A 19,565-nucleotide genomic window follows, 5' to 3' on the forward strand; every position below is an offset into this window, starting at 1 on the left:
ATTATCTGTCAAAACAGATATTTTTCATTTGAACATTACAACTATAGGTTCGTTCGTTTACTTTCCCAGTAACATTTACTCAATAATAATTTGCAAAGAGTAAATACATCCAGTAAAAACAGCTGTTTTTGTACTAATTCGCTCTGATACACTACCTTATTATTGCATAATGCTCCAGTCCATGATGCAATAATAAGGTGATGTATCAAAACAAAAACCTTTGTTTTTGTCTCGATTATCTGTCAAATGTCTCCATATAATATTTCAAATGGTTGGCAACACTGCACATTGAATTCAAGTAGAAATTACCTACTTTGACAGTTAATCAAGACATTAGCTGCGCTAAATGGACTACCTATTCATTGTGCCATGCTCCAGTCATTCAAATGAATCTAGCTGTCAATAGTTCCTGTAGTTCATTACACAGAATCATTGCGCTGAACTAGTTCGTTTCGAAACACAACACAACACGATTGTTTACAATTGTTTTTATTCCCCAAAAACAAGAAAAACTCTGATTGAAATTTCAAAATATTGGAAAAATATTTCAAAACACGTATTGAAAGTGACATTTTGGTGTGCCTTTATATGTAAAACAAAAAAGTGAAAAAATTTGTATAAAATTAAAAGATTTTATAAAAACAAAAGTACAAAGAAGAGAGGTGAACAATAACAAAAGATTTCTTAATAAATATTTGTTGTTAATTATACGATTTGTTTATTTGGCAATGTATATTTATACAAACAGTGCTTAGTCATCATATTGATATTATAATATAATATTAAAAAAAATGGATTAAACACAACAAATTCTACGAAAAAAATATGCCATAAAGTAAGTAAATGTATTCTACAGATTATTATTGTAGTTGTTGTTTTTGTTTCCTCTTATTGTTGAACTTGCTCTTGAATTTTGTTCTTTATTGTTATTTTTGTTGTTTTGTTGTATTGGCCACCAGATACCAAGGGTATTTATCCAATGAAAACGTGAACATCTGGCATTTTGTTGTTATTATTATGATTATTATTCTTGTTGTTGTTATTGTGGATAAGAGGAAGCAACAACTGTCTGTGGAATGGTGGAGACATCACAAAAACAATTGGGGGTGGGGAGAACCTAAATTGTCTTGTCTTCAATGAACAGCATTGCTTGGCATCATCACAACCACCATAAACGCCACCACCACCACGACCACGACCAAAGCAGTGGCACCAAATATTTTGTTTTCAAATTGTTTTTAAGCATCAGCAGCACCACAACAGCAAGCGACCCCAAAAGACAGAAAACGCACGACATATAAACGTGTTTGTTCTACATTTTTTTTAGTTTTGGTTGTTACATTTTGTTCTCTTCATCTTGTTTGTTTTGTTTTCATAATTTATGCAAAGCATCGTTGCCACACACAACAACAACCATGATGGAGTATTGGAGTGCAGTGCAGTTTTGGAGCAAAGCTGCTGGAAGAAACCAGTTTCTATGGACAACTCTCAACTACATAGACAATGCATGTGTAGGCCACTGGTTGGATGGTTTGCTGGCTGGCAGACAAGTTAAAGCTTGGAATTGCATGCATTTTTTGGCGCGAACTCTCACGGAGGTTGTTTTTGAGCTTTTGTGGTGAGGCGGTAAAGGATTTTTTTTTTGTAAGTGGCAGAGCAGAGCAAAAAAATTAAGGTTAATGTGTACACAATTCAAGGTTAAATTTGAATTCAGAATTTATGTGCAATGTCATTGTGGTGGTAGCATGGTGACAATTGTGAAGGCTATTTCAAAATGGGTGTATTGATGGGATATTAATTTCAATATAAAAATTCGAACAAGGCCAGATGAAGGGAGGTTTCATGGCAAGTCAAATGGAGGCTTTATAGACGAGTGAAAGAGAGGGAGCTTTTCTTAAGCGAGCTGAAGGTAGTCTTTCTTAGGCGAGCTGAAGGGAGCCTTTCTTAGGCGAACTGAAGGGAGCCTTTCTTTATAGACGAGTTGAAGGTTGCCTTTATAGGCGAGCTGAAGATAACCTTTTATAGGCGAGCTGAAAGAAGGCTTTGTAGATGAGTTGAAGAGTGCCTTTATAGGCGATCTGAAGGGTGCTTTTATAGGCGAGCTGAAGGTAGCCTTTATAGACGATCTGAAGGGAGTCTTTATAGGGAAGGGAGTCTTTATAGGCGAACTGAAGGATACCTTTATAGGCGAGCTGAAGGGAGCCTTTATAGGCCAGCTGAAAGAAGACTTTATAGACGAGTTGAAGGGGGCCTTTATAGGCGAGCTGAAACGAGTCTTTATATGCGAGCTGAATAGAGTCTTTATAGGCGAGGTGAATCGAGTCTTTATAGGCGAGGTGAATCGAGTCTTTTTTGGCGAGCTGACGGGAGTCTTTATAGGTTCTCTGAATGGCGCCTTTATAGGAGAGCTGAAGGAAGTCTTTCATACACGAGCTGAAGGGATTTTTTATAGACGAGCGGATGGGAGTATTTATAGGCGAGCTGATGGAGCCCTTATAGGCGAGCTGATGGAGCCCTTATAGGCAAGCAGAAGAGAGTCTTTCATAAACAAAATGAAGGCAGTCTTTCAAGTGGGCTGAAGGCAAGCTGAAAGGAGTTTTTATGGGCGAGCTGAATAGAGCCTTTATAGGCGAGCTCAAGGACGTTTTTCATAGGCGAGCGGAATGAATCTTAAGAGACGTGGGAAATAGAGTTTTTAAATACGTGCAGATTGGTGAATTTATAAAAGTTCTGGACGATCAGGAGGATGTTTTTGTAGAAGACCAGGAAAGAGTATTAACATACGAGCTAACGGTAGACTTTATTGATAAACTGGAGAGAGTCTTTATAGACCTGCACGAAATTTTTATAGGCGAGAAAGAAGTAGAAAATGAGCTGAAAGTTGTCTATAAGATGATCGGAGAAAACCTTTCGAAGCGGGATCATGGTACTCTCTATTGACGATCTGGAGAGAGTATTTTATAAATGTTCTGGAGGATGCCTTTATAGAACCCCAGGAGGGAATTTTTTTAAACGATCAGAAGGAGTCTTTATAGACGATATACAGAGTTTGAAGGCGTCTTTATAGAGGAGCAGAATGGCCAGGATTGTCTCTATAGACATGCTAAATGTAGTCTTTTAAGAGGAGCGGAAATACATTTGAAAAGATGGTGTGTCGTGAGGGCTTTGCTGGCAGGAGGGACACCTAAAATAATGGTAGTCGCGATAGACGAACTGAATCTTTATTGATGAGCTGGAGAAAGTATGTTCAGGCAAGTTAAAGATCAGTGTTTATTTCTACAGACGAATTCTTGCCATGGACTCTTTATAAAGAAAATTTACGATTAGGAAATCTTATAGACAAGCTGAAGGCCATAGAGTCTTATGGATGAACTAGAGACCTGCAGTACTCTTGCACGACCTATTGGATGTCTTTATATACGAAGCTAATTTTTATAGACCACTTTAAAGAAGTCTTATGTTATTGCTTGTACAGTCCTCTGCCCAATAAAATTACTTTAGTTAAATTATAAGATTCCGAACATGACGCTAATGTTGTTGCTAAGCAGATCATTGCCATACCTCCTCAATTTCCTTACAACTTCACAGTCATCTTGATAAAATGGAAAAGAAAATTTAACAGGGGTTCCCTTTGTTCTGCAGCATAAGTATTTTTCTTGTTGTAGTTGTTGCAACAAATTCATGTAAAATATTAACATTATAGCACGTGTTCCACACACAATCGGCTACAGGGTATGCCTGCATGCCTGCCACCACCATCAACACTTCGGCGCTCAAGAAACAAACTTCTCTACTGAATATCCTTTACTTACAAATAACTGCAACTGTTACCACCGTAAGTGGATTGGCATCAATTCAAGCATCACGCTCAATCCAGACAAGGGAGTTTTCAACACAGAACATGACAAAGTTGCAAAATCTTTCTAAACGGGGCAGTTAGCAACAGGGAAGAATGACGACTTCTACGTCCCTTGTGATTTTTCCTTCTAGTGTGTGTGTGTGTGCGTTTTTTTTTTGTTTTCTGAAAAAAGGGGAAAATCTCCCTTTGGTTTTCTTCCTATTTATTGTCTTTTCACGGTTTGTCAGTGTCACCCAGAGGTATTGTAAGAATACAATAAGAGGTTAGAAAATAACATAGAAGAGGAAAAACTATGATGGCTTCTTTTACTTTTTGTAGGTATGGATCGAAGGATGTAAAGGAATGGAATCATAAGATTCAAAAATGCCTTTGAAATGAAGTAGGAGTGTTTGTAGAAGTCCTATGAGTCCTCATAGTCGAACCAAAGGGGCCATTAGAGGAGATGTATGTAGCCAATATAGGCGAGCTGAAGGTGCCTTTATTGGCAAGCTAAAGGGATCCATAATTGGCGAGCTAGGAAACCTATTTATTGAACAGAAAAGAATCTTTTTATATGTGCGAGTGGAAGGGTGTATTTATAGATGAGTTGGGGGGAATATTTTACAGACTGGAGCTGAAGGGAGTTTTTCAAGGAGGAGCTGGTGGAAGTCCTACTAGATGACCTCAAGTCTTTACGGACAAACAAGAGGGAGACTCTACAGACGAGCTTAAGACTGTCATAGACGAGCTGGAGGTGAGGTAGGAGAGGCGAGCTGAAAAGGAGTCTTTATAAAGACGAATTGATGGAGATTTTGTAGAAGAATTGAAGGGATTTGTATAGATTTTGTATAGACGAGCTGAAGGGAGAATTTTATAGACGATTTGAAGGAAGTCTTTATAGGAGAGCTGAAGGGATTATTTTAGGTGAGCTGGGGGAGTCTTCATAGGAGAGCTCAAGGTAGTCTTTATAGAGGAGCTGAAGGAAGTCTTTATAGGCGAGCATATGGAAGTCTGCATAGACGAGCCGGAGGTAGTCTTTATAGAGGAAATGGAGGCAGCCTTTATAGACTAACTAAAGGGAGTTTTCATAGACCAGCTGAAGGGAGTCTTTCATAGACGAGCTGAAGGGAGTCTTTCATAGACCAGCTGAAGGGAGTCTTTTTCAGACGAGATGAAGAGAGTCTTTTGTAGACGATTTGAAGGGTGTCTTTATAGGAAAGCTGAAGGGAGTCTTTTATAGAAGAGAAGAAGGGAGTATTTTATAGACGAGCTAGACGAGCTGAAGGGAGTCTTTCATAGACGAGCTGAAGGGAGTCTTTCATAGACGAGCTGAAGGGAGTCTTTCATAGACGAGCTGAAGGGAGTCTTTCATAGACGAGCTGAAGGGAGTCTTTCATAGACGAGCTGAAGGAAGTCTTTTATATGCGAGCTGAAGGAAGTCTTTCATAGACGAGATGAAGGGAGTCTTTCATAGACGAGCTGAAGGGAGTCTTTCATAGACGAGCTGAAGGGAGTCTTTCAAAGACGAGCTGAAGGGAGTCTTTCATAGACGAGCTGAAGGGAGTCTTTCATAGACGAGCTGAAGGGAGTCTTTCATAGACGAGCTGAAGGGAGTCTTTCATAGACGAGCTGAAGGGAGTCTTTCAAAGACGAGCTGAAGGGAGTCTTTCATAGACGAGCTGAAGGGAGTCTTTCATAGACGAGCTGAAGGGAGTCTTTCATAGACGAGCTGAAGGGAGTCTTTCATAGACGAGCTGAAGGGAGTCTTTCATAGACGAGCTGAAGGGAGTCTTTCATAGACGAGCTGAAGGGAGTCTTTCATAGACGAGCTGAAGGGAGTCTTTCATAGACGAGCTGAAGAAAGTCTTTCCTAGACGAGCTGAAGGGAGTCTTTCCTAGACGAGCTGAAGGGAGTCTTTCATAGACGAGCTGAAGGGAGTCTTTCATAGACGAGCTGAAGGGAGTCTTTCATAGACGAGCTGAAGGGAGTCTTTCATAGACGAGCTGAAGGGAGTCTTTCATAGACGAGCTGAAGGGAGTCTTTCATAGACGAGCTGAAGGGAGTCTTTCATAGACGAGCTGAAGGGAGTCTTTCATAGACGAGCTGAAGGGAGTCTTTCATAGACGAGCTGAAGGGAGTCTTTCATAGACGAGCTGAAGGGAGTCTTTCATAGACGAGCTGAAGGGAGTCTTTCATAGACGAGCTGAAGGGAGTCTTTCATAGACGAGCTGAAGGGAGTCTTTCATAGACGAGCTGAAGGGAGTCTTTCATAGACGAGCTGAAGGGAGTCTTTTATAGGCGAGCTGAAGGAAGTCTTTTATAGGCGAGATGAAGGGAGTCTTTCATAGACGAGCTGAAGGGAGTCTTTCATAGACGAGCTGAAGGGAGTCTTTCATAGACGAGCTGAAGGGAGTCTTTCATAGACGAGCTGAAGGGAGTCTTTCAAAGACGAGCTGAAGGGAGTCTTTCACTTCCGAGCTGAAGGGAGTCTTTCATAGACGAGCTGAAGGGAGTCTTTCATAGACGAGCTGAAGGGAGTCTTTCATAGACGAGCTGAAGGGAGTCTTTCATAGACGAGCTGAAGGGAGTCTTTCAAAGACGAGCTGAAGGGAGTCTTTCATAGACGAGCTGAAGGGAGTCTTTCATAGACGAGCTGAAGGGAGTCTTTCATAGACGAGCTGAAGGGAGTCTTTCATAGACGAGCTGAAGGGAGTCTTTCATAGACGAGCTGAAGGGAGTCTTTCATAGACGAGCTGAAGGGAGTCTTTCATAGACGAGCTGAAGGGAGTCTTTCATAGACGAGCTGAAGGGAGTCTTTCATAGACGAGCTGAAGAAAGTCTTTCCTAGACGAGCTGAAGGGAGTCTTTCATAGACGAGCTGAAGGGAGTCTTTCATAGACGAGCTGAAGGGAGTCTTTCATAGACGAGCTGAAGGGAGTCTTTCATAGACGAGCTGAAGGGAGTCTTTCATAGACGAGCTGAAGGGAGTCTTTCATAGACGAGCTGAAGGGAGTCTTTCATAGACGAGCTGAAGGGAGTCTTTCATAGACGAGCTGAAGGGAGTCTTTCATAGACGAGCTGAAGGGAGTCTTTCATAGACGAGCTGAAGGGAGTCTTTCATAGACGAGCTGAAGGGAGTCTTTCATAGACGAGCTGAAGGGAGTCTTTTATAGGCGAGCTGAAGGAAGTCTTTTATAGGCGAGATGAAGGGAGTCTTTCATAGTCTTTATAGACGAGCTGAAGGAAGTCTTTCATAGACGAGCTGAAGGGAGTCTTTCATAGACGAGCTGAAGGGAGTCTTTCATAGACGAGCTGAAGGGAGTCTTTCATAGACGAGCTGAAGGGAGTCTTTCATAGACGAGCTGAAGGGAGTCTTTCATAGACGAGCTGAAGGGAGTCTTTCATAGACGAGCTGAAGGGAGTCTTTCATAGACGAGCTGAAGAAAGTCTTTCCTAGACGAGCTGAAGGGAGTCTTTCCTAGACGAGCTGAAGGGAGTCTTTCATAGCAGAGCTGAAGGGAGTCTTTCATAGACGAGCTGAAGGGAGTCTTTCATAGACGAGCTGAAGGGAGTCTTTCATAGACGAGCTGAAGGGAGTCTTTCATAGACGAGCTGAAGGGAGTCTTTCATAGACGAGCTGAAGGGAGTCTTTCATAGACGAGCTGAAGGGAGTCTTTCATAGACGAGCTGAAGGGAGTCTTTCATAGACGAGCTGAAGGGAGTCTTTCATAGACGAGCTGAAGGGAGTCTTTCATAGACGAGCTGAAGGGAGTCTTTCATAGACGAGCTGAAGGGAGTCTTTCATAGACGAGTCTTTCATAGACGAGCTGAAGGGAGTCTTTCATAGACGAGCTGAAGGGAGTCTTTTATAGGCGAGCTGAAGGAAGTCTTTTATAGGCGAGATGAAGGGAGTCTTTCATAGACGAGCTGAAGGGAGTCTTTCATAGACGAGCTGAAGGGAGTCTTTCATAGACGAGCTGAAGGGAGTCTTTCATAGACGAGCTGAAGGGAGTCTTTCATAGACGAGCTGAAGGGAGTCTTTCATAGACGAGCTGAAGGGAGTCTTTCAAAGACGAGCTGAAGGGAGTCTTTCATAGACGAGCTGAAGGGAGTCTTTCATAGACGAGCTGAAGGGAGTCTTTCATAGACGAGCTGAAGGGAGTCTTTCATAGACCAACTGAAGGAAGTCTTTCAAAGACGAGCTTAATAAAGTCTTTGATAGTCGAGCTGCAGTGAGCTTTCGTAGACGAGCTGAAGGGAGTCTTTCATAGACGAGCTGAAGGGAGTCTTCATAGACGAGCTGAAGGGAGTCTTTCATAGACGAGCTGAAGGGAGTCTTTCATAGACGAGCTGAAGGGAGTCTTTCATAGACGAGCTGAAGGGAGTCTTTCATAGACGAGCTGAAGAAAGTCTTTCCTAGACGAGCTGAAGGGAGTCTTTCATAGACGAGCTGAAGGGAGTCTTTCATAGACGAGCTGAAGGGAGTCTTTCATAGACGAGCTGAAGGGAGTCTTTCATAGACGAGCTGAAGGGAGTCTTTCATAGACGAGCTGAAGGGAGTCTTTCATAGACGAGCTGAAGGGAGTCTTTCATAGACGAGCTGAAGGGAGTCTTTCATAGACGAGCTGAAGGGAGTCTTTCATAGACGAGCTGAAGGGAGTCTTTCATAGACGAGCTGAAGGGAGTCTTTCATAGACGAGCTGAAGGGAGTCTTTTATAGGCGAGCTGAAGGAAGTCTTTTATAGGCGAGATGAAGGGAGTCTTTCATAGACGAGCTGAAGGGAGTCTTTCATAGACGAGCTGAAGGGAGTCTGAAGGGAGTCTTTCATTGACGAGCTGATGGGGTCTTTCATAGACGAGCGGAAGGGAGTATTTTTAGGCGAGCTGAGGGAATCTTTATAGGAGAGCTGAAGGTAGTCTTAATAGAGGAGCTAAAGGGAGTCTTTATAGGCGAGCAGATGGAAGTCTGCATAGACGAGCCAGAGGTAGTCTTTATAGAGTAGATGGAGGCAGCCTTTATGGACTAACTGAAGGGAGTTTTCATAAACCAGCTGAAGGGATTATTTTATAGAAGAACAGAAGGGAGTATTTTATAGCCGAGCTGAAGGAAGTATTTCACAGACGAAGTATTTTTAGGCGAGCTGAAGGGAGTCTTTATAGTAGAGCTGAAGGTAGTCATTATAGACGAGCCGAAGGAATTGTCTATAGGCGAGCTGAAGGCAGAATTTATAGGTGCTGTGAAGGGAGTCTTTATAGACTATCTGAAGGCAATCTTTATAAACGAGTTGAAATGAGTCTTTATAGACGAGGTGATGGGAGTCTTAAAAAAGAGGTTATGGGTTCTTTAAAGACGAGCTGAAAGGAGTCTTTGTTGAGGTAAAGGCAGTCTTTATAGGAGACCAGATGGTAGTCTGTATAGACGAGCTGAAGTGAGCCTTTGAAGGAAGCCTGTACAGATGAACTGAAGGCGAGCTATGAAGGCTATATTTATAGACGAACTGCAGGAAGCCTTTATAGACCAGCTGAAGGGAATATCTATACGAGACGAATCGCGCTTTATATTTGAAGACCATTTTTGTTTGTTTTCCATGTTGGCTTTCTATCTGTTCTTTCATTGAATTAATTCCTTTACATGTCATCCTCTAGTAAACCTCTTCTCAAGCCACACATGATTGTAGGAATATTAGATGTATGTATGTGTGTATCTAATATTCTTTACCCCCTGTGAAGATTAAAGACAATCCATAAAAACCGAATCAAACCATGTCATATCAATGTTAAGCAGGCCAAGGAAGACCAGCTAAACAAGGCACACAACTTACAAAAAGACCAAGAGGGGGATTCCTTAGATGTAGAAAACTGGGTGTTCGTTATTTGGTATTTCTTTTGTTTTGGATTTCTCTGTCTAATGGGGTGAAATGCAGTTTCCCGAAGCAGAAACCAAGAGGGTTGATTTTACTTCTTTCGAATCTTCCCGTTTCCCTTAACTTGTTATTAGGGGAATGACATGAATTACAGTTCTTCTTGCAGTCATTCTTATTGTTCTTGGCCGCTTTGCTAAAGGTATGGTACCCACATTCTGGGCACATCCCATCACCATTTATAGAATAATTTTTGAATTGTATTTGAAAACAAGGTTGGAAATTCCTTTAGTTTTTCGAATTTGTTTTTTTATTGTAGTTGTGAATATCCTCCTCCCATGGTTTTAGTTGTTGTCCTGATGTACAATTTTAATTGTAAAACTCCTTGTGAAATAACTTTACATCATACGAATATGTCTCATGTGCTTCCTTTTTTGTTTTGGGATGTAATGTGTGTGTGTGAGTGTGTATGTGTCCATGTGTTTGTGTAATTAAATCCCTCTTTTGTTCTGATCTTCACATGTCTAAGGTCTTTTTTTTTCATTGTTATTTAAATCTTTTATTATTTTTAAAGATTTTATTTTACCGATATCATTGTTTGTGTTTGATTTATGTTTTGTTTTTGTAAGGATGATTTTTTTCCTTTCTATAATTTTCTTTTTATAGAAATTCTATGGAATTTATAGCTTTTATTGTTTTTTTTTTTGGGAACTTTTACACTTCGGGATTTTTTTTTTTTAATTTTAGTCGATATGAAGGGAGGCTATATTGAAATGAGGATGGGAGTTTTTCCTATACCAACGGAAGGACATCTTTCATATACCTGCGGAAGAGAGTCTTTTGTAGACGAATAAATAATAAATAAAAAGACGAGCTGAAGATCAGAGAGTCTTTATAGACGGACTGAAGGGAGTCTTTATAGACGGACTGAAGGGAGTCTTTATAGACGGACTGAAGGGAGTCTTTATAGACGGACTGAAGGGAGTCTTTATAGACGGAGTCCAATAGACGAGCTAAAGGGAGTCTTTATGGGCGATCTGTAGGTCGGGGAGTTTTTATAGTCGGGCTGAGTATTTATAGACGAGCTGAGGGGAGACTTTGTATGGAGGGAGTCTTTATATACGGGATGAAGGGGTTTTTAAAGAAGGGCTGAAATTAGTCTTTCATAGACGACTGAAGGGAGTTTTTCATAGACATGCTGAAAGGAGTCTTTAATAGACGACTTGAAGGGGGTTTTCTAGATAATCTGAAGGGACTCTTTATAGACTGAAGCTGAAGGGAGTCTCTAGCAGAATGTGGCCTCTATTAATGAGCGGGTTTGGAGTATTTCTTTCATAGGCGGGCTGAAGGGAGGCTTTCATAGACCAGCTGATGGGAGTCTTTCATAGACGACTTGATGGGAGTCTTTCACAGACGAGCTACAGCGAGTCTTTCTAGAGAGGGAGTTTTTGTATACGGGATCAAGGGGTCTTTAAAGAGGGGCTGAAGTGAGTATTTCATAGACGACATGATGGGAGTATTTCATAGATGTGCTAAAGGAAGATCTTCATAGACGAGCTGAAGGTAGTCTTTCAAAGGCGCGCCGACAGTAGTCTGTACGGACGAGTTGGATGACGTTTTTCTAAGGAGCTGAAGGGAGTCTTTCATAGACGAGCTCAGGGGAGTCTCACAGATGAGTGAGTCTTTATAGATGATTAGAATGGAGTCTTCAATAGATGACCTGATGGGAGTCCTTCATAGACGAGCTGGAATGAGTTTTTGTAGGGAGGGAGTCTTTATATACGGGATGAAGGCAGTCTTTCATAGGCAAGCTGAAGTGAGTATTTTACAGACGACCAGAAGGGAGTCTTTCTTAGACGACTCAATGGAGTTTTTCATAGACGTGCCAATGGAAGTCTTTCATAGACGAGCTGAAGTTGTTTTTCTAGACAACCTGAAGGGGTAATTCTAGACAATCTGAAATGAGTCTTTATAGACTGAAGCTGAATAGAACAACTGAAGGGAGCCTCTAGCAGATTGTGGCCTCTGTTGATAAGCGGGTTTGTGGGGCGGGAGTCTTTATATGCGGGATGAAGGTGTCTTTAAAAAGGGCTGCTGTGGGTATCACATAGGCGACCTGAAGGGAACCTTTCATAGATGAGCTGAAGTGAGTATTTCATAGACGTGCTAAAAAGTCTTTCATAATCGAGCTGAAGGAAGTCTATCTTAGACGACTTAAAGCGGTTTTCTAGACAATTTGAAGGTAGTCTTTATACACTGAAGCTTATTAGATGAGCTGAATGGGAACTCTGTCGATTAGTGGATTTGGAGTATTTTTTTATGTCGAGCTGGAATGAGTCTATAGTCTACACAGTCTATAGACCAGAAAGTCTTCGTATATAACCAGAGAGGGAATTGAAGGCTGATATCTTTAAAGACAGGTAGGCTTTTAGAACCACGGCAGGTAATGAGAGTTATTTTGTAGATTCTGGGAGCTTTGAAGCTGTGAGTTTGTTTGGACGTGCTCAAAAGGAGTCCAGGGAATCCATATAACTGTCGCGGCCTGTTTTCGTTATTTTGATATAGCACCATGTAAAGATTTTGGCCTCATTTCGGAATTTTCAAGGTTTTCGATACATTTTCTCGAGGTGTATGTAATTTAACATTAATTTGATTTTTAGAGGCTGACGAGAATCTTTGAGGAAATTAATATTGATCATTTCTTTTATAATCAAGGGCCCAGCAGTTTTTTTTTGATATTTTTAAGGTTTTAGCCGATTTTTTTCTACCAAAGTGGATGTAATTTGGCATTTCGGATTCTGGGATAATGGAAAACTTTTATGGAGGAAATTATAAATGCAGCTCCATGTTTTGTCATACCCCACCCCCCCTATAAATGTTCCCGCTTTATTTTCGATATTTTGAAGATTTTAGCCACATTTTCCACTTCGAAAGGGGCTGTAATTTTGCATTTCAGGTTCATTGAGGGGCGGATAACATCTATCCAGAAGATTATCAGTAAGGTCTCGACATGGGGGCACATTGTCGGGACATGGGCCACAAAGGCCCCGCTTCATTTTCAGTATTTTTAAGGTTTCTGCCAAATTTTACAATTCGAAGTGGCTGTAATTTTGCATTTCTTCTTCATAGAAGGGTGGATAACATCTATGTAGATGATTATCTGGATAGGTCTCAAAATAAATGGGCCATTATAGGGCCGGCATCATTTTCGGTATTTTGAAGGTTTTGACCATATTTTCCACTTCGAAGTGGTAGTAATTTTGCATTTCTAGTTCATAGAGGGCGGATATCATCTATTCAACAGATTATCAGTAAGGTATCGACATAGGGGGACATTGTCGGGACATGGGCCACTAAGGCAACGCTTCATTTTCGGTATTTTAAAGGTTTTTGGAAACATTTTCCAGTTCGAAATGGCAGTAAATTTGCATTTCAAGTTCATAGAGGGTGGAAATCATATATTCAGCTGATTATCAGTAAGGTCTCGACATAGGAGGGGATTGTCGAGACATGGTCCCATAAAGACCCCGCTCAATTTTGGCTATTTTTTCCATTTCCAAGTCGCTGTAATCATGCATTTCTGGTTCATAGAGGGGTGGATAACATCTATGCAGAAATTTATGAGTATGATATCGACATGGGGGGACATTGTCGAGACATGGACCATTAAAGTCCCCTCTTCATTTTCGGTATATTGAAGGTTTTGGCCATATTTTCCACTTCGAAGTGGTAGTAATTTTGCATTCCTGGTTCATAGAGGGGCGGACAACATCTATGCAAAAGAATATTAGTACAGGTCTCGACATAGAAGGGAATTGCTGAGACCTGGACCCATAAAGACCCCGCATCATTTTAGGTATTTTAAAGGTTTTTTTTTGACAAATTTCTGGTTCATAGGCTGCGGGTAACATCTCTGCATAGAAGTATCAGTATATGACTCAAAATAAAGGGGCTTCATTTTCGGTATTTTGAAGGGTTTAGTAAAATGTTCCACTTCGAAGTAGCTGTAATTTTGAATTTCAGGTTCATAGACGGCTGGTATCATCTATTCAGAAGATTATCAGTATAGGTCTCGACATAGGGGGGCTTTTTAAAGACATTGAACTATAAATGCCCCGCTCCCTTTTCTGTTGTTTGAAAGTTTTACCGGATTTTTCCAATCGAAGTGGCTGTAAATTGGAAGTGCGAAAAATATAATCGCAGAAAATTTTTGTTATAGGTCTATTTGTTATGGGTATCATAGTCTTATATAAAACTTAAGCCTCATTTTCGGTATTTTGAAAGTATAATAAGGTATAACAAATTCGGCCCGGCAGGACTTTGTTTTCTACTATAAAACGATAAAAACTTTTTCTTCATCTTCCGGGGAAGCTTCAATGAAGGAAACACACAAAAACATTCCGCATTAAAGGAGGCTGTTAGTAAAAACGCCCTGTATGCAATTAAAAAATCCTGGAGTCAGACAAAAAAACCCAAAGCTTTTGTCTACATAAAAAAAAATAGAAAAAAAGGAATTTCCATGCGAAAATCCAACAAAAAGACCTTCATTTTTTTTGAATACATTCGATTTTTTTTAATGTAACCCTCATTAAAGTTCACAACTGACATGTTGTAATACAATAGAAACTAGTTTGAAATGGAATGGAATGCAGGATGGAAACTTGTTTGATTTAAATCCTTCGAAGTAATTTTTACACGTGTGTGCTTCGCACTATGACCAAAACGATATGTCAAAGAATTCACCATGTGGAAGAATTTCATAATGCTATCCTTTGTTGTTCTGAAGATGACCACCATTCATATTCTATTGTTTTCAAGTGGGATGAGGGAAGTTGCAGAGATTTACAAGAAGAAAAAAACAGCCCTTAGGCCAAATGAAGTGAATGCCCATACAAAGATCTAATACAGAAGGGATATGATGTTCGGAAACCAGTTTCATTCCTTTTAAATTTCTAGGTGGTGGATGATTCATCCTTAAAAATTCCTTTACCTTAGAAGGATCTCCGGTTTCATTTGTTGTAGTTGAGTTGTGGTTTTTTCTTCTTCTTCTTTCTAGCTCTGCATGCTGTTTGTCCTTTCCTGCCACCAATTACCACTAATTTAAGAATCGTTTTTCATTTTAATAATGTCAATTTCTCACTGTTCGGCTGCTGCTGAGAAGTTTTCTCCGAGGAAGGAACTTTCCTGCTCATTTATGACATGTCCACATCATAAAGATGTGTTCGCGTATTAGAGTCATATGTCATTTTCATCCATTTTTTACCATTAATCATTTGTAATTAGCCTTTGTTATGATTTTTGCCCCGGAGGCCAAATTTGATTCTCCTTCTAGCTTTCAAAGGATATTTTTACGATGAAACTGGGTTAGATATGCCTTGTTTTGGTTGCTATTTTTTTCAACAAGGTTATGATCTTTGGAAGTGATCGACACAGATGTCAACTAAGATTTTTTGGGGGAAATTCCCATAATTTTTGCTGTAAGTTTTGTAATTTTATAATTATGAGGTCAAGTAGAGGGTAATTAATGATACCTTTGGACCAGGATCATCAAGGAAAATTGATAGAAAAAATATTTACAATTTTCTATTATTCATAATTTGGTTATAAAATATTGAAAACATGGCTATCAAGTCAGATGATCGGAATATCTATTGAATCAGATCTTCATTCAAAGAAATTCCGATCGTGAGGTTAAATTTTATATAAAAGTGATCTAATGGTCTTTCAGAAGAAATTTAATTCGTATATAGAGGAGGTCCTTTTGATATTCCATGAAATTATTGTTTTTTTTTTTGCTATAATCGCTATTTCAACTACCAAAGACCTGCTTAATTCCTGTCTTCTACAAAACATGACAATTTCCTTATACTATAACAATTCTAGTCTCTAAAAAGAATATTCTGATTTTTCGTAAAAAGGTCTTCTAAGATAAATTAGACCTAGTGATCTTCTTAGGAAAGCCATTTTCTCATGTTCATTTTTATAATACAAAACATGACAAAGACACATGTTCCTTTGGACCAAATCCGTTTGAGACAATTTGGCTGATGCGCAAATGACTCTCAAATATCTCTTCCAAAAATAAATTAAGTTCGAAGATGGTCTACTTCTTCTGAATCTCCACCACAAAATGGTCAAAAAACAAAGTATCCGATTCGAACTATAGTTAGAACCAATCAGTATTTTAACAAAGCCTTTATATAGATTGAAGATGGGATTTATAGGCCCACTGTTTTTAATATCGGCCCACCCCTTTTGATATCTCCACCTCCAAGTTTCCGAATTTTTAAAATTTGTTAATCCATTATCAAGAGAATGGTAAGTTCCGATTTACTCCAAAATTTGTAAATCGAAATAGTTTTACCAAGCCTAGATCAAGTCCGATGATGGGACCGGTACAAGAAGGCTGAAATTTTATATTTCGAATTTTCATTGGGTAGAAAATCTTTCTTCCAAAAGTTCTCAATATTGGTGTACTTTTTAGTTAGACCCCATATTACTATATGTTGGGTACGTTTTTCAACCAAATAGGCTATTATAATGTATTTTAAATTCTAATTGGGTAGAAAATCGAGATGTACACCAAACCGTAGGCTTTGTTACAGCTACATCCTCCTGTAGAGATGCAGAAGAAAACCAGACAGCGTGCTGAAGATTTGGAAGGAGCATTTCGAAAAACTCTTGGTATCAAATAGTAGCGGTGAAGAGGATACCCCTAGAACCAATAATAGATGACGGTATGGAGTGTATACCACCTAGCCAAAGTGAAGTCAGAATAGCTATCAATCGGCTGAAGAATAATAAAGCAGCAGGTGCCGATGGGTTACAAGCCGAGCTATTCAAGACTGGTGGTCAGATGCTGGTAAGGAACATGCGCCAGCTGATTAGTACAATTTGACAAAAAAGAATGCATGCCCAATGATTGGAACCACAGTATCCTGTGTCCCGTGCACAAAAAAGGAGACAAGACGATATGTGCCAACTATAGAAAAATTAGTCTCCTTCCCATCGCATATAAAGCGCTATCCAACGTGGTGTGTGAAAGACTGAAGCCTAGAGTCAATGACATTGTTGGATCATATCAATGCGGCTTCAGACATTACAAATCCATCATTGACCAGATTTTCACTCTGCGCCACTCACTCCTGGAAAAAACCACGAAAAACACATCGAAAGGTCATACGAAAGGCAATGGAGAACAGAAATGGGACTATGTACACCAAATAACACAAGTTACACGTCGATGACATCGACATAATGGGTCGAACATTGAGAGCGGTAACAGCCACCTTTGAACAAATTGAGGAGTCTGCAAAAGTGGGTCTGGCAGTAAACGGCGGGAAGACCAAGCTGATGGCATCAACGCTCAAGACATCCAGTAGACTCGGACCTGCCATAAATAAAACGAATTACATCTGTTTTGAAATTCGGAGAAGGATAGTGTTGGCCAACAGATGCTACTATGGTCTGAGCAAACAACTCAAAAGCAAGGCCACCTCCCGCCAGACCAAACTCACACTCTACAAGACGCTGATACTACCCGTGCTGTTATATGGATCTGAGGCATGGGTACTTACGCAAGCAGATGAGACAGCTCTTGATGTGTTTGAGAGAAAAATTCTCCGAAAGATCTATGGACCGATCGCCATCGAATAAACCATGAGTTGTACCATCTATTCTCGGACATCGGCATTATTAGACGTATTGAGCTGCAGCGACTACATTGGCTAGGTCATGTTGTGAGAATGGATGAAGATGCCCCAGCCCAAAAGGCATATAAAAGCGAACCAGCTGATGGTTCACGCAGAAGGGGAAGGCCGGGAATCCGATGGAAAGATCAAGTGGAAGACATATGGTCTTACAACTTCCATGAGCTTCGATGTTGTCAAAAGATAATCTAAATCTTATATTATTCTAAATAAGTTATTTTGAAGGCCATAGGCTACTTTTAGGGACTTTCTAGACAATGGAAGCTCTGTTTAGGTTACTTGAAAGGTTTTCTGATATCAATAAAAGACTTTTAGATATCTCCTATTGACTATATATACATCGGAGATCATATTTTGTAATTTGAAATCCTTCAGATTTCAGAGGTCCAAAGAAATTATAAAAAAAAAACATTTTTAAAGTTTAGCCTATTTTAAAAGGAATTAACATCGAAGAAGTCATCAATAGAAGGATATTGGCTTAGGAAATATATTTCGTAATATAAAAAAAGAAACATTTTTGAAGGACTCCTTCAAGAACACATACCTGTAACATAGAAAAAGACATTGTGGCCTTCCATAATAGTGGACATTCCAAAAACTCTGTATAAAATTATATTTTCGAGTTCTATAAAATTGTCTACCATTCGAAGTACACATTAAAGTCTTCTATAGTAGAATATCTCCTCTCTATATCCTCTATATCGAAAGAAACCTTTAGAATATTTTTTTTTAAATGGATTACTTCTTCTATAAGTAAAAGGACATATTTTTTTATAGAAGTACAATGATCAACGAATTCTATAAACTTCAAAAATTAGAAATTATATACATGAGCCAAGATGGTCTAGGTCTCAAGAAGATATATATCTCGGCTGACCTCTTCTTTTGCATAAAATACACAGTTTCCTTATAAAAGAACATAAAGTCTTCTTTATAGATGTGTTAATGGGCTTTCTTAGATTAGAAGGCTTCCTGCAGTGTTTATCTACAGAAGACCACAAATTCAAAAAAAAAAAAAAAAAAAAAAACACTTCGAAACAAATTTTGAAATAATAGATTACTATACGGCCTCAACATCATACTTCATTGATCACTAGGTATTTTTAATAGTATATGAAAAGGATTTCCTTGGAAAGACGCAAAAAAAGTCTCCTTTATAGAAGAGCAAGAGGCATTTTTTCCTTTTTCAAAGTCAATTTCCTTTTCAATATTGGAAATTCTCATCTTGTTTGTACTCTTCATATTTAAATCTGCAATTTTGAAATTTCCAATCTAATTATTAACAATTATGCGAAAATTGTTTTCAAGTACCCTTGAGATCCTCTGCAATTTTCTGTAAATCATTAAGGATAATTACATATTTTCCAAACGACTTCCTAAACGATTTCCAAAATAACTACGCCTCTACCCTGAGGCACTACAAAAAAAGTAACATTTATTGGAAAACACTTAACATTCCGCCCGAAGACTTTCTAGAGTCTTGGAATATGGCAAAACAATTTAATTGAGGTTCTCTCTCCCCTACACTATTCCTACTTGGCATGTCGATAACAAATTTCTTCGGTGGCTTAAAAACAGCATGGAAACACTTTAAACTCCTTGGGAAACTGTTATGCAAATTCTACTGATCCCGACAGGGTAGAAGAGAATTGTAATTTTTGTTTCATCTAAACAATTATTTGCATTTCAATTGACAGACGGACGGGCATGATTGTCTTCCACCATACCGTTGCAAAAGGGAAAAATCAATCGTAAAAAGGAGGGAAAATTATTACTGATGATGATCACCTTCCCCCTTTTGTAGTATTTTCTTTATAAAGGGTGTATGGAAAAAGGTCTGTGGTGTATTGTGCATGACGAGAGAATTGCTTTTTATGGCCAGAATAATTCATAAAGATTAAAAATCCATAAACTCTTATGATTTATAAAAGGATCGGTATCCCTTTTCCTATGTAACCTTTCTTGGGAGACCTTTGCATTTTTTTTTTTGAATAAATAATCAGGATGCGCAAAAATTCGCTCGCAAATGAATTAAAATACATTCTTTTCGTTTTGTGCTCATTTTACGAATGAATTTATGGCGATAAATTCTTTACCAAACGAGCATTCCCCAAAGAATGTTCGCACACCAATAACAAACGAATGAGAGCACACAA

Source organism: Musca vetustissima, unplaced genomic scaffold, assembly GCF_032173495.1.
Source record: "Musca vetustissima isolate MV318-11 ecotype Yass unplaced genomic scaffold, APGP_CSIRO_Mvet_v1 utg20545, whole genome shotgun sequence".
NCBI lineage: Eukaryota > Metazoa > Arthropoda > Insecta > Diptera > Muscidae > Musca > Musca vetustissima.